Here is a 12,752-nt window from a genome sequence, read left to right as displayed (position 1 = left end):
ATATTTCATATGTGTTACATACAACATAGATGCTACACATGTATGTTGTATACATACTGCTTATATGCACATATTTAATAGTTATATCACATTTGGGAAAACAAAACTGAAAACTGAACATTATTTTATCAAATTTATTCCTAGACCCTTTCCTTGTTTATTTATGCCGTGTCCCTCATCACAAACACAGTACCAGGCTGCGTGATACTGTCTTCCCCTTTCCCGCTCAGTCCTGCGGCTGCTGTCGTTCCGTGTCAATGATTGTCTGTGAACAGCCTCATGGCTACTCAGTACTGCTCCACATTGAATTCACTTTCCAAAGGCCAATTATCAGAGCACTAAGTTAATAGTTTCTTAGATACTTTAATGTATAAACAGACATTTTTAAAAACTGTTTAGATGTTGATTCTATCTTTAAACTCTACATATACATTTTTTCAGTTGTGTGTTGTTGTTGGGATGTGGGTACAATGCATGTGTGGAGGTAACTCCTCTCCTTCCACCCTCATTACATGTGATCCAGGGATCAAAGTCAGATCATCAGGCTTCTCAGCAAGCACGTGAATTTCTGGGTCGTGTTGTTGGCACCCCTGGTGGTGCTGTTCTTCTTCTTGTGAGATTTTTATTAATTCTTTTACCATTTCTCACATGCACACAGAGTATTTTGCTCACATTCATGCCGTTCATCCCCCTAACTCCTCTCACCAACTTCCTGCTCTCTCTCTCTCTCTCTTGCTTTCTCTCTCTTTCCCTTCCTTCCTTCCTTCCTTATTTAAACAATCCACCAAGTTTGCTTTGTGCTACCCATATACCCCGGGCGTGGAGACATCCACGAAGTTTGGTTGTCCCGGGAGCCATAGTCTTAAACAAAAGACTCCTTTCGGCTCCAGAAGCCATCACCTATCAGTAGCTCCTCAGTGAAGGGTGGTGGTCTGTGAGCCCTCCCTGCCATGTTGCGAGGCTGGCTTGATCTTGTGCAGGTCTTGAGCAGACAACCCCAGTGGATGTGAAGGAGCACATGACCCTGTCTTGTCCAGTAGACACTGCCTGGCTCCAGTGCTTCTTGTCCTCTGGCTCCTCTACCCTCTCCATCTCATCTTCCATAAAGGTCCCTGAGCCATGGGGAAGGGGTGTGATGCAAAAATGTCCTATTTGTGGCTGAGCACGCCACGGCCTAACTACACATTTGAAAGGTAGTGATGCTAAATCTTCAAATGGACAGGTCAACAACGACACATATTCTGGCAGTGAACAAGTAAAATTTTGGTTGAAGTTTGAATTTAGATTTAGGAGCCTCTGAAGGAACCGCGAAGCGAATCAAGCATTCCCAACACACACAGCATGCTGAAACCCGGGGGGCAAGGAGGACACACTAGGAGGCGTTCGTTTGACGGCTGCTTGAAAAAGGGTTGGTGTGGAAGGGTCGATCTGTCTGAGATGTGGAAGTGAGAGTGTGAGCAGGGACATGAGAGAGAAGCAGAAGTCTAGAACTGCACGAGTGATGAAAACACAGCCCTAAGTGAGAGCACTGTCAAGGCTACTTCTGTGAGACTGGGTATTATAAGGAACAAGCTAGCAGTCATGGAAAGAAGGAGACGACATCCCATGGATACTTAAACTACAATTGCCGTTAAGAGTTACTAATAAAGCCTCAAGGAAATTCAGTAATGTTAACTTCTAAAAATGGGACAGTTTGAGCCCAATGTGATGCACGCCTGTAGCCCAAGCACTGGAGAAGTGTGTGTCTGGGCTGCACAGTGGGCCCTGATTAATAGCCTATCCCAAGAGACATTCCTAACATACACCATAGAAATGTTCAGGAGTAGGGCTGGAGAGGTGGCTCAGCAGTTAAGAGCATGACTCGCTTTTGCAGAGGACCCAAGTTCATAGCACCCATGTTGGATGGCTCACAAACGAACTGTAATTCCAGCTCCAGGAATATCTAGCGCCTCTGGCCTATGTGGGCACCTGCACAGACACGCACATATCTGCACACACCTACACACACATGCACACACCTACACACACATGCACACACCTACACACACATGCTCACAGACAGCACCAGGAAAACTGGAGGGGTTAAACATGCAGGCTTTTGTCATCAGAAGAAGCCAACACCTGTTTTCGATGTAGAAGGCTGGGAATGGATACCTGGTAATCTGTGCCATTTTGGAAAGCCAGCCCTCACTCCCCCAGAATCCTGAGCACTGTCTCTCGGTCAGTAGAACCCACCCTTATGCTCGTAACAAACGCTTCCTCCCTAGGCTCTAGTCTTGAGCACTGTGTCTCCGTCAATAGAACTCGTTCTCGAGGACAAGGTCACAGATGCTCTGCTATAGAGATGCTCTTCGTATTTCAGGGTAGCCACGCTATAGCTTTGTTGTGACAGTTGTCACATGGAAATCTTTCCTCCAAAGTTCTGATGTGTTTAAAAGTATAAAAAAAAAAAACTGTTTAGCGTCCAGAAGTTTTGGCAGAGCGCCAACTAAAGCTGAACCCAAGCTCCATTCTTACCTCACCTGGGTTGTTTTCCTGCCGGCCATGACACTTGCAGGAACCCTCACGAAAGAGCACTGAAGACTGTGCTAGAGTTACAGTGCTTGCTTCGAGCATGCTTGAAGCCTTATATTAAATCACTGGAAATACTAAAAGTAAAAAAAAAAAAATAAACTGGAAATAAGCTTCTCTGAACAACATCTAGTTTTGAGGTAGGGACATTTAAAATATATTTGATTTCTTAATTTTAGTTAGGGGTATGTGGTTGGGTTTGTACACATGCGTGCAAGTCCCTGGGTGCCAGAAGCCATGCTGGAACCCTGGAGCTTAAGTTACAGGTGGTTGTGAGTTGCCTGACACAGGGTTAGGAACTGAGCTTGGGTCCTCTATCTGAGCATCAAGTAGTCTTAACTCCTGAGCCATTTTTCCGTAGCCCAAGGTGGGGCATTTTTAAGGTCGATTTTCTTTTTTACAAGTTCTGTACAAAGAAGCTCTCCATTTTAAAGTAGCAAATTCTTGGGGGATGGAGAAATGGCTCAGCCATTACAAGAGGTTCCCAGCACCAATGCAGGGCATCTCACGACTCCCCGCAACTCCAGCTTCCGGGTAACTGATTCCGTCTTCTGACTTCACATGCATATAACCCATGCACAGACACACACTAATACACATATGTAAAACTAAGAATAGCGTGATCTTAAAAAGCTCCAGTTCATTAGGTTTCAGTGTATTTTCCGCCGACGCCACTGCCTCGTTCTGAAACCCACCGCAATTTCTGTGTAGCTCTCTTGAGGAACACACACACTGCAGTTCAGCAGGAGGAAGACACACGTCTTGTGAGCGTGTTCTCTCTTCAGCCCTCTGACTAGCAGTCAATAGGGAAACATCTTCATCAGCCGGCAGGCTCTTCCAGGGGAACTAGCTTGTTTTCACATGACTCCATCTCTTTCGGATGGCAGCCTAGTCCTCCAGGTTTATCCTCCCTGCCTGTCAACCTGGCGTCTATCTGGGCAGGGTCATTCTCATACTGTTTGGGGAAGAAGCACAGATCCCTCCATGATCTTCACAGGTCTGTGACCTTACTGAGTTAGTAGTCTTAGGCATAGAGTGGCCGCTGAGACTTGACTGGGCGCTGCTGATTTGGGGGAAGTTATATGAATGCTGGGGACCTGTAGATCTCCGGAAACTCTTCCATGGGCTCAGTGAGGAGAGACTGGAAATGAACTCCAAGTTTTTGGTCATGATACCCACTCCACACCAAGAAGAAAGAAGTGATCCCTCCTTCAGACTTATGTCTCTTTTATGTCTAGGCTAGACACCCGGCCTAGATCAGTTATTCTTAAAGCAAATTCCTACCTCATGACCCCTTTCCCAGCTAACCACTAATAGACACATGTAGTAAGTGGAGTGGTGGCTCCCACATGGCTAGCTTATGCCCCGAAATAATTACACAGAAACTGTATTCTTTTAAACACTGGCCCATTAGTTTTATCCTCTTATTGGCTAATTCTCACATCTCGATTAACCCATCTCTAATAATCTGTGTAGCACCATGAGGTGTTGTCTTACCAGGAAGGATTCTAGTCTACATCCGTCCGGGGTCGGAGAATCATGGCGACTGCCTGACTCGGCTTCTTTCTCCCAGCCTACCTAATTTTCTGTCCTATTAAAGGGTCAAGGCAGTTTCTTTATTTAACCAATGACATCAACACAAAACAGAAGACTCTACCACATCAGGCACAGCGCGTGGCACAGTCACGTAAGTCTAGTACTTGAGAAGGTAAGGGAGAAGAACCGAAAATTAGAGGCCAGCCTGGATTAGACAGTGAAATGTAGCCTCAGAACTAAATAAAACCAAACAATAGCAGATGTGGGGGAGTGGTGAGTGCTGGCTTTACCCAATCCATCTGTTCTTTCCTCTACTCCTCTCTTTCTGTAATTTCCATCCGCCTCTCTGGTCATCCTCAGTCATCTTACCATAAGGCAACACGAGCCACAGTGGCTCAACACCCCCCAATTCCCTCTCTCCCTTTCACTGATGACATTTAAACCCTAGGGAGGGTCTGATGTTGAAATTGGAAAACAGAAACCCAGAGAGCTATTTGGAGGGACTCTAGGCCTGAAGGAGGAACCTCCTCTTTCTGTCTTCACTTCCTGTCTCGTGGGAGCCAGAAGGCAGGAAAGGGAGCTGGAGACTGGCCAGGGGCTCCCTTCCTGCGCCTGCGGAAGGTCCTTAGGAGACACAAACGTTCTTAGTGCACAGATAACACCCCCATCACCCAGTGATCTCCGCAGTCACTCCACAGCACCAACTCACCCATCGAGGCCACAGGAAAGGTCACCAGGTTAGCCACTGTGGCTGCCCTGGTTTTCTGGGATATGGGCGAAAAGATCAGAGACCCTCTGAAAACGACCACTGAGATTTGTAGAGTCTGGCCACACCCCTTTCAGCTCTGCCTGTTCCACCTGGGGTTTAGGAATAGTCTTTGTTTGGAGGATTGTTCTGGGGACCCTCTCTTCCTAAGCTGCCTGCTCTCTGTGCCTTTATCTCTCTAAGTTTCATTTCTGCAAGTGAGGTAGAGAGGGAAGCACGGGGCGGAGGGTGAGGATAGGGACTTTCTCGTGGTGATCAAATCTATGAGCGGCTCCCGAAGGAAACTTGAGCCTGACTTTTGAAGACCGAGAGCTCCTCTTGGGCTTCCACTCTTGTTTTCTGTCTCCATTCTTATTCCTAACTCAGGGAACTTCTGGAGATGAAGCCTGTTCACAAAGAGGCAGTAGAGTCATGGTAGGTCTAAAAACAAGTGTAGTTTTAAAGCCAGATGGACCAAGTTCTGAGGTATTGGGTGACCAGGCTGGGTCCTTTGGGGCTAGAGTGATTGTTCCCTTTCTCGCCCATCCTCTAGAACCGTTCTCCTTCCTCCCTGTTTGCCTTAGGCAAGCACTTGCACTATTGCAAGGTTAAGTAAGAGAGGCCCGACTTCAGGGCTCCCAAGAAGCCTTTGGTTGGGTTGAGACCTGGCCTCAACCTTGTACCCCCTCCTGCCTTAACCAGAAATAGGGCTTGCAGGTCTGTGCCACTGCGGCTCATAACACAATTTGTATCACACTACTATATAATGGCATGATATTTAAGTTGTCAAGGGTCAAATCCTAGCAGTTTGTCTTTAAATTTTAAGATCTCTAGTTATACGGACCATTCACAGAATCGTGTTCTGTTACAATATTCATGGCTGTAGAATGGAGTAGAATACAGCAATAGAATTAGAGGGATAGAAGGATCTAGAACAGTCAGATTTCCCCCTCACATCCCCTTAGAGATTCCTCCTGTATCCCAGGCTGGCCTCAAAGTCATAGAAATCTTTCTGCCTCAGCAGTCTGACGTGCTAGGATCATGAGCATGAGCTAACACGTGATAGCAGAAAGTCAGATTCCTTGGGGAGAAACTGAAATCTAATTTCTATTTTGGGTTTAAGTTTTTTTTTTTAATTTGAACAGTGGATAATTACAACAGCAGCAGCAAAAAGAACCTTTACTTACTGGCAACAAGATGAATAGACGCTGCCTGGAAACTTGTCGCGCTGACCTAATTTAGTGATCCATGGTATATATAGTGATATATAGTGGTGTCTGTGTATAATATGAGTATAGTTGCCGTGAACACCTCGAGGTCCTGTTAGGGTTGCTGATGGAGAGAACCTGGCCGCAGAGACCAGGGGTCCAGGTGTACAGCATCTTCCTTTGTCATACAAACAGCAAGCATTAGGAATTGTTGCAGAGAGAGCCAAAGAAGTAGGCTGGGAACGAGGAGTTAGTCTGATATTCTAGAACATGCTCTCTGGTTTAAAAAAAAAATCACTCGTTTACTGTTTTAAGTTCCTTAAATGAGGACTACCCATGCAAATGAATACTTGTTCTCATGAAAGAAGCTTCTAGAAAGAGAAGTCATCAACCTCCCAGTTCTTAGGTGTTGGTGTGTGCCCCTGTGTTAGCAAAGGGCTTTCTGTCTGCTTCTCTAGACCACAGTGTGAGCTTTTATAGGTAATCCAGACTTGTCTTTATTGATATATCAAACTCTAAATGATTACAATATTTGTTTGTTGTTTTTTGAGATGGTTTCTTTGTGCAATAGTTCTGGCTGTCCTAGGACTCACTCTGTAGACCATTATCAGAGATCCTGATAATGATTTTTAAAATGCATACTTTATTTTTAAAAATGTTTATAGTATCTTTTACTGATTGACAATTTCATACAATGTGACTTGGTTCTACCCACCCGCAGTTCCTCCCTCTTACTTTCCACAGACGCCCCAGCAACCCTCCCTGTACCTTCTGAGTCCAATTAGCTCTGTGAAAGAGTAATGGGTCTCGTTGACTCACCTCGAACTTATGCAGCTAACCAGAGTTGCTATGAGTCCGCGAGAACAGCTGTGCCATGTCTGCACAGCATCTCACAGCATCTTCTCCATCCTTGGGCTCCTCAGGCTCTTACATTCTTTCCACCCCCACTTCCATGGTGTTCTCTGAGCCTTGGAGGGGATGGTAGATGCCCCATTTGGGGCAGACGTCACTCATTGGTCACTCAGTCTCAACACGTTGACTAACTAGGAGTCTCAGCATTATCTACTACACACTGCAAAAAGAAGGTTTTCGGGCCAAGACTGAGACTAACACTAAGCTATGAGTATAAATGTAAATCTGTTGAAGACAGTTTGAAAACATCTCCAGTTAGCACAGCAATAGGAGTGTGCCCCCCCCACCCCCACGTGGGTCTATGAACTCCTGAGATTTGGACTGTTGACCATGTTTATAGCAGTAAGCATTAATTCCTTCCTGTAGAGCAGGCTTCAGATCCAGTCAGATGTTGGTTACCTCGTAACCTACATTCAACTAGTGGTCATATCTAGTATTGCAGTATTTAGGGTTCACCCCTGGGTACTGCAGTGATATTTCCTCTCCCTCAATGACCTACACAGCAATGTTCAGCACCATGAGAGCTAGCCAGGCTTGAGAACATTTTCAGGTCGATTCAAACTCTATTTCTCTATGTCCTGTATCCAAAGTGGGGAGTGTCTCAGCAATATGGTCTTATACATAGCTGTGGCGGGCAGCCAAGAACAATGACTATAGCCTGTGTTGTTTTGAGGTTTATTGGAGTCTTCCTGACCAATAACTCACTGGCAGGTATGCCATGCTTGGCACTAAGATTTTTATTTAGTAATTCATTGTAGATGGATTTTTCTTTGGGCCGCCAGCTCACAAATAATGACGCAGAGACTTGTTATTAATTATGAAAGCTCAGCCTTAGCTTAGGCTTGTTCTCAACTAGCTCATAACTTAAACTAACCCGTTTCTTCTAATCTACGTTCTGTAGCATGGCTCAGTTCCTGTAATAGCTCATGGAGTATCTAACATCTTATCTGTACGGTATGTCCAACTTCTTTAGAATCCCACTGGCATCTCTCACACACCTAGTTTCAAATTCTACTTCCTCACCCTGCCAGGAAGTCCCACCTATACCTCCTGCCTAGCTATTGGCTGTTCAGCTCTTTATTACACCAATCACAGCAATACGTTTTCACACAGTGAACAATTACCCCGGAGCAATTGATGTCTCCTGGAGAAGCACAGTCCTTCCACATTGGGTAGCTGTATTCAGCACTGCCCCCCCTCCCCCCACAAAAAAAAACAACTTTTTATTACATTTTTGAGATGGTGTGTGCTCGTGTGTCAAAGCATACATATAGAGTTTCTTTCACCATGTAGGTCCCAGGGATAACTCAGGCTGTCAGACTTCCAGCAAGCACCTTTACCTCCCAGGCCTCTGCATCTTATTTTTATATTTTTAAAATTAACATTACAAAGTAATGATTTTCCATAGGGTTCTTTTACACGCTCAGTTTTAGTTAACACCCCCTCCCTCTGGATAATAATTACTTTTAAATAAAGCATCTACATATTAAATATGCCTTTATTTACTACTATAAATGCTATGAGATCAATTGGGAGTCATGGTACATGCGTGAAATCCCAGCACTGGGGAATCTTAGGCAGAGGACTACAAGTTCAAGGCCAGCCTGAGCTACGTAGAGGTAGTGTGAAGAGAGAAAGAAGTGTAATACCAAGAAGAAACAACACACACAGTATCACCTATGGCACTCCACTAAGTCCATTGGATATAAATTAGAATTCTTGAGAGGGATACACACTTTCCCTGAAGAAGGCTGGTCCCTCTCCTCTCTCCTGTGATTTACACGGTCTCTGAAGTAAACCCAGAGTGAACTAAGAGCTCAGCTGTGCTAGATAAGTCACCCATGGCATAAGCACCTTGCTCTTGCCTCTTCTCCTTGGTCCTGACTGTCTGGTGTCATTGTATTAATCTCATGACTGGTTCTTATGGTGAGACATTTTTATAACATCTTAAGAGGCAGTCTATGAAAATGATCTCTTTATTTAGTTTTGTTAAGAGAATGTGTACTTCCAACCAGTTTGGAGCACGTGGGAGAATGTTAAACACGGGCTGTGGATTCGCCTGAGGCCAGCTTGTGCCCCAGCCTGAGACCAGCCTGGGTGGGGCGGAAGGGAGGCCCAGCTGAACCTCGCACCAGCTGCAGACTGGCTTTGTGTCAGCCTGCTTCTCCCAGCCCCGTTTCTCTCCTCTATGAGGTGAGCATCATAATGCCGTGGACAGTGACTTTCTTTGGGGATTAAAAAGAAGCTCGGCACATTGTAGGCTTAATAAGAGACGTCAAACAAACGGTGCAGACCAGAGTGCTCATATCCTTCGGAAATGTCTAACATCGCCTCAAGTGTTTGATGGGAATAGCTGCGTCTGGGGGTTTTCTGGTTCTTTCCCTCAGCATGTGGAGCTGTGGGACCTGGTCGGGTTTGTGTGCAGGAGCAGCCCACTCCTGAGTTCTGTGAGCGCTTGAGCTCAGCCTGGGCCGTGCGGTGTTCTGCGGTATTTCTCGCTTTCCATCTGTCTGTCATACAACAAACGTCTGACTCTGTGTTCACTGTGGTGATGGCGAGAGGGGGAAAACACAAAATACCGAGCAAATAATTGGTGGGAGCACCGGCCTAGATTGACATCCCGCCCCCTCCACCTCCTACTTTACACTTGTCCTCCTCAGACTATTGTCAGCTCCTCTCTGGCATACACAGGGCCTGAAGGATGGGCCCCTTGTTGGGGGGCAGCTTCCCCCAACCGGCTTTCACTAGCCCAGCTTGTTTCCCATAAAGGTATCGCTCAGAAGTAGAGTTCTCTGCATCAGTCCAGCTAGAGAATTTCTGTGGCTCCCTGCTGGAACGGAAGTGGCACTGCTTGACATACTGCAGGCATAACTAACATGTGCCAATAAATACTCCTAATCACGTATACCTATGTGCGCGCGCACACCAACATGCCACATGTGTTCTATATATGTCTAAAAATTAATGAATTTTGTAATATGTATATATGCATGTATGTATATGTATTTCTTTTTTAATTTAGTTTTTCAATACAAGGTTTCTCTGTGTTGCCCATGTTATCCGGGAACTCTCTGTAGATCAGGCTGGCCTCGAACCTACAGAAATACTCCTGAGTGCTGGGATTAAAGGCATGTGTCACCACCCCCTGGCCAAAATGAATGAATTTTGTAAATAAATTTTGTAATATCCACTTAAGTTTTTCGCTAAAGTTACCTTTTGAAATTTTCCAAACTCTAGGAAAAGGTAAAAAGTTCTGTCCTTTTCATAGAGTCACCGATTTTCGTGCCCTTAGACACATCGCCCCTGTCCTCCACCCCCCTCTCACTGTGGTGAACGGATCAAGAGTTGCAAAGACGTGAGCCCGCCCTCACTCCCACCCACACACCCCCACCCTGCATCTCCAAGGCGCCGTTACCAAATCTATAGAAGTGAGACGAACCCTTCTGGCATCCTGGGGCTGCCTCCCGTCTCCTCTGACTGCCCTGGCCGTGGGTTCTGTGTTCCCGCTCCACACACTGTTCCTGTGTCATTCATCCCTTTCCGCAGTGCCTTCCGCAGACGGAACCACGTCCCTCAGGGGTATGTCTAGGCCCTTTTCGTGTGGAACCATGGTGCTATCTTTCCCGGCCAGGCATTTCAGAATAGGGCCCATTCTAGACTTTTCTCATTTTATCTGTCTTCCCACTACCTATATTTTCTGCAAACTAATAAATGAGTTCTTCTATCGACACTCTTCTTTTTAAATAACAGAATGATTAATTAGTTAAATTTTTTTTTTTGAGACAGGGCCTCACAGTGTAGCTCAGACTGGACTTGAACCTTGTCTTCCAACCTTTGAGCTTTGAGAGTACAAATGAGCAGCCATCCCTGGCTCCAAACCACAGTTTTGGAAAGGGCCATTCTAGAGGCTTCTGTCACACACGCTGTCCTCTTCCTTCACCTCTGATACCTTTTTTGTCAGACAGGACCCACGTGGCTCTGTTGTGAGCACAAAGCCTGGTGTCCGCAGTGGTACACCTGGTTCTCCTCTCGCTGATTGGCTGAACTGGGCGTGGCTGCTCACCCAGCATTCGGGCGCCAGCCATGGCAGCCTGAGAGACAGAGTAAGTTCCAGGCCAGCCTGGGGTACAGAGTGAGACCTTGTCAAAAATAAAAAATAAAAATGAAAAAGAGAAGGAGGAAGAGGAAGATGAGGGGAAAAAAGGGGAAGAAAGGGGAAAGAAAGGGGGAAGGGCCTTGAGTCCCGCCTGGAGCAGCAGTGCTGTTTGAGCCCTTGGGGCAGTACAGCAAACTCAACAGAGTGAGGTTGTGGGCAAACAGGATGCTCAGCCCCTGTTAGGACCCCAGACGCCAACCCCTCTCTGGAGCTTCCCTGTGCTCAGAGGTCTGGTTTCCAGGGCTTTTCTGTCACCATCGGAAGGAATGATCAGCTGGACAGCGTTTTGGAGAAAGGGTGGGGTGAGGAATGGGTTGGGGAACGAGTTTAGGCTTATTTACAGATCATCTCCTAAACCCATCTCCATTTTAGAAACATAGACTATGAAAAGAAGAAGAGAGACTGTTTTGCAGCAAAGGTCTCGCTTCCTCTTTATTCTGGGAAACTACCCCTTGCCACTTTGCTAGTTTCAGAAAAGGAGTGGCTGGCCCTCAGAGACTTCACACCCTGCCTATGGAAGAAATGGAGCCCAGGTCCCAAGAGCTAGCCAAAACCTGTGGGAGAGCAGGACAGTGAGCAGAGCTGTGCGGCTTCCATTCCTGTCACTTACGAAGCCGGTGAGCAGAGCCGGGAATTCAATCTTAAAGCCACACTGCATCCAGTGAGCTGGCCATGTGAGAAGACAATGGGTTAATTAACAACCTGGAAAATCTCTACCATCTCACCCCAGCCAGCAGATTAGGGAAGGGGGTGAGGGGAGACCAAGGTGGTCAGTCACCCAGAGTTCAATCCTGCCTCCCTGGTTAGGTTGGCAGCCAAGTTCCTGAGATTTCTGTGAAGTCCCTGCCTCTTGTTTTCATCCGGGCACTCTTCACTTGTTCTGTGGCTATTTGGGACCAGGTCCCATTTGTTCCTTTTCCTCCTCCTGTTCTTCTTTTGGATTTTTGATAATATTTTTTTTTGAGATGATAATATAATGACATTGATTCAGGCACTTCCTCAAAGGCTGAGTCAAATTAGTTTCTACACCAGTCTTGGACTCCTTCTGGGGCATTTGGGGCTCGGGCTGGGGGCAGGGGTGACTCAGAGCAAACAAACATTGTGCCGGCACTCACCCCTTAGTTCTGTCTGTCTTTGCGGCTGGTAGGTATAGATGACGTCATTGTCTTGTGGGGAAGCCTACCAGACTGGACCATCTGAACAGTCTTTCAAGCATCCTTTCTCCCTGACCTATGTCTTGACGAAGGCAACACCATGTGTGTAGGCTCCCAAGCCCCGTACAGTAGACTCTAGATGTAAATCCCACCGCCGGTGGAGACTCCGGCCCTTTGTGTTACTTGTCTTTCGGGAACGCAAACTAAACTGACAGCGTTATACCCACTGTGGTCCTCTGTCTCCAGCCTTTTCTCTGTCTCCTTGCCTTTGTTGCCTGCTCCATCATGAAAGGATTTATGCACTGGTTCATGGGACAGAATTACCCGGGGTCTCTATGGCTACCCCTGAAAAGCCTTCCTGGATCTCCTTCGCTGATTTTGACACCAGATTTAAACCCATCTCATCTCAACCTTCAGGAAGCTTCTCGGACCAGCGCCTTCTCTTCTTGCCTCAATTAGAAGTCCTGTCC

The 12,752-nt window shown here is 46.4% G+C and overlaps 1 protein-coding gene across 2 annotated transcripts in view; it reads left to right on the top strand.

Annotated features, from left to right (window-relative positions):
• Lyn (LYN proto-oncogene, Src family tyrosine kinase) overlaps positions 1 to 12,752 on the top strand; it is a 103,117-nt gene that overhangs the window by 34,973 nt on the left and 55,392 nt on the right. The window lies entirely within an intron of this gene.

The sequence above is a fragment of the Alexandromys fortis genome, unplaced genomic scaffold, assembly GCF_014885135.2.
Source record: "Alexandromys fortis isolate MF-2015 unplaced genomic scaffold, M_Fortis_MF-2015_v1.1 scaffold_18, whole genome shotgun sequence".
Taxonomy (NCBI): domain Eukaryota; kingdom Metazoa; phylum Chordata; class Mammalia; order Rodentia; family Cricetidae; genus Alexandromys; species Alexandromys fortis.
This window is presented reverse-complemented; position numbering and strand designations above follow the sequence as displayed.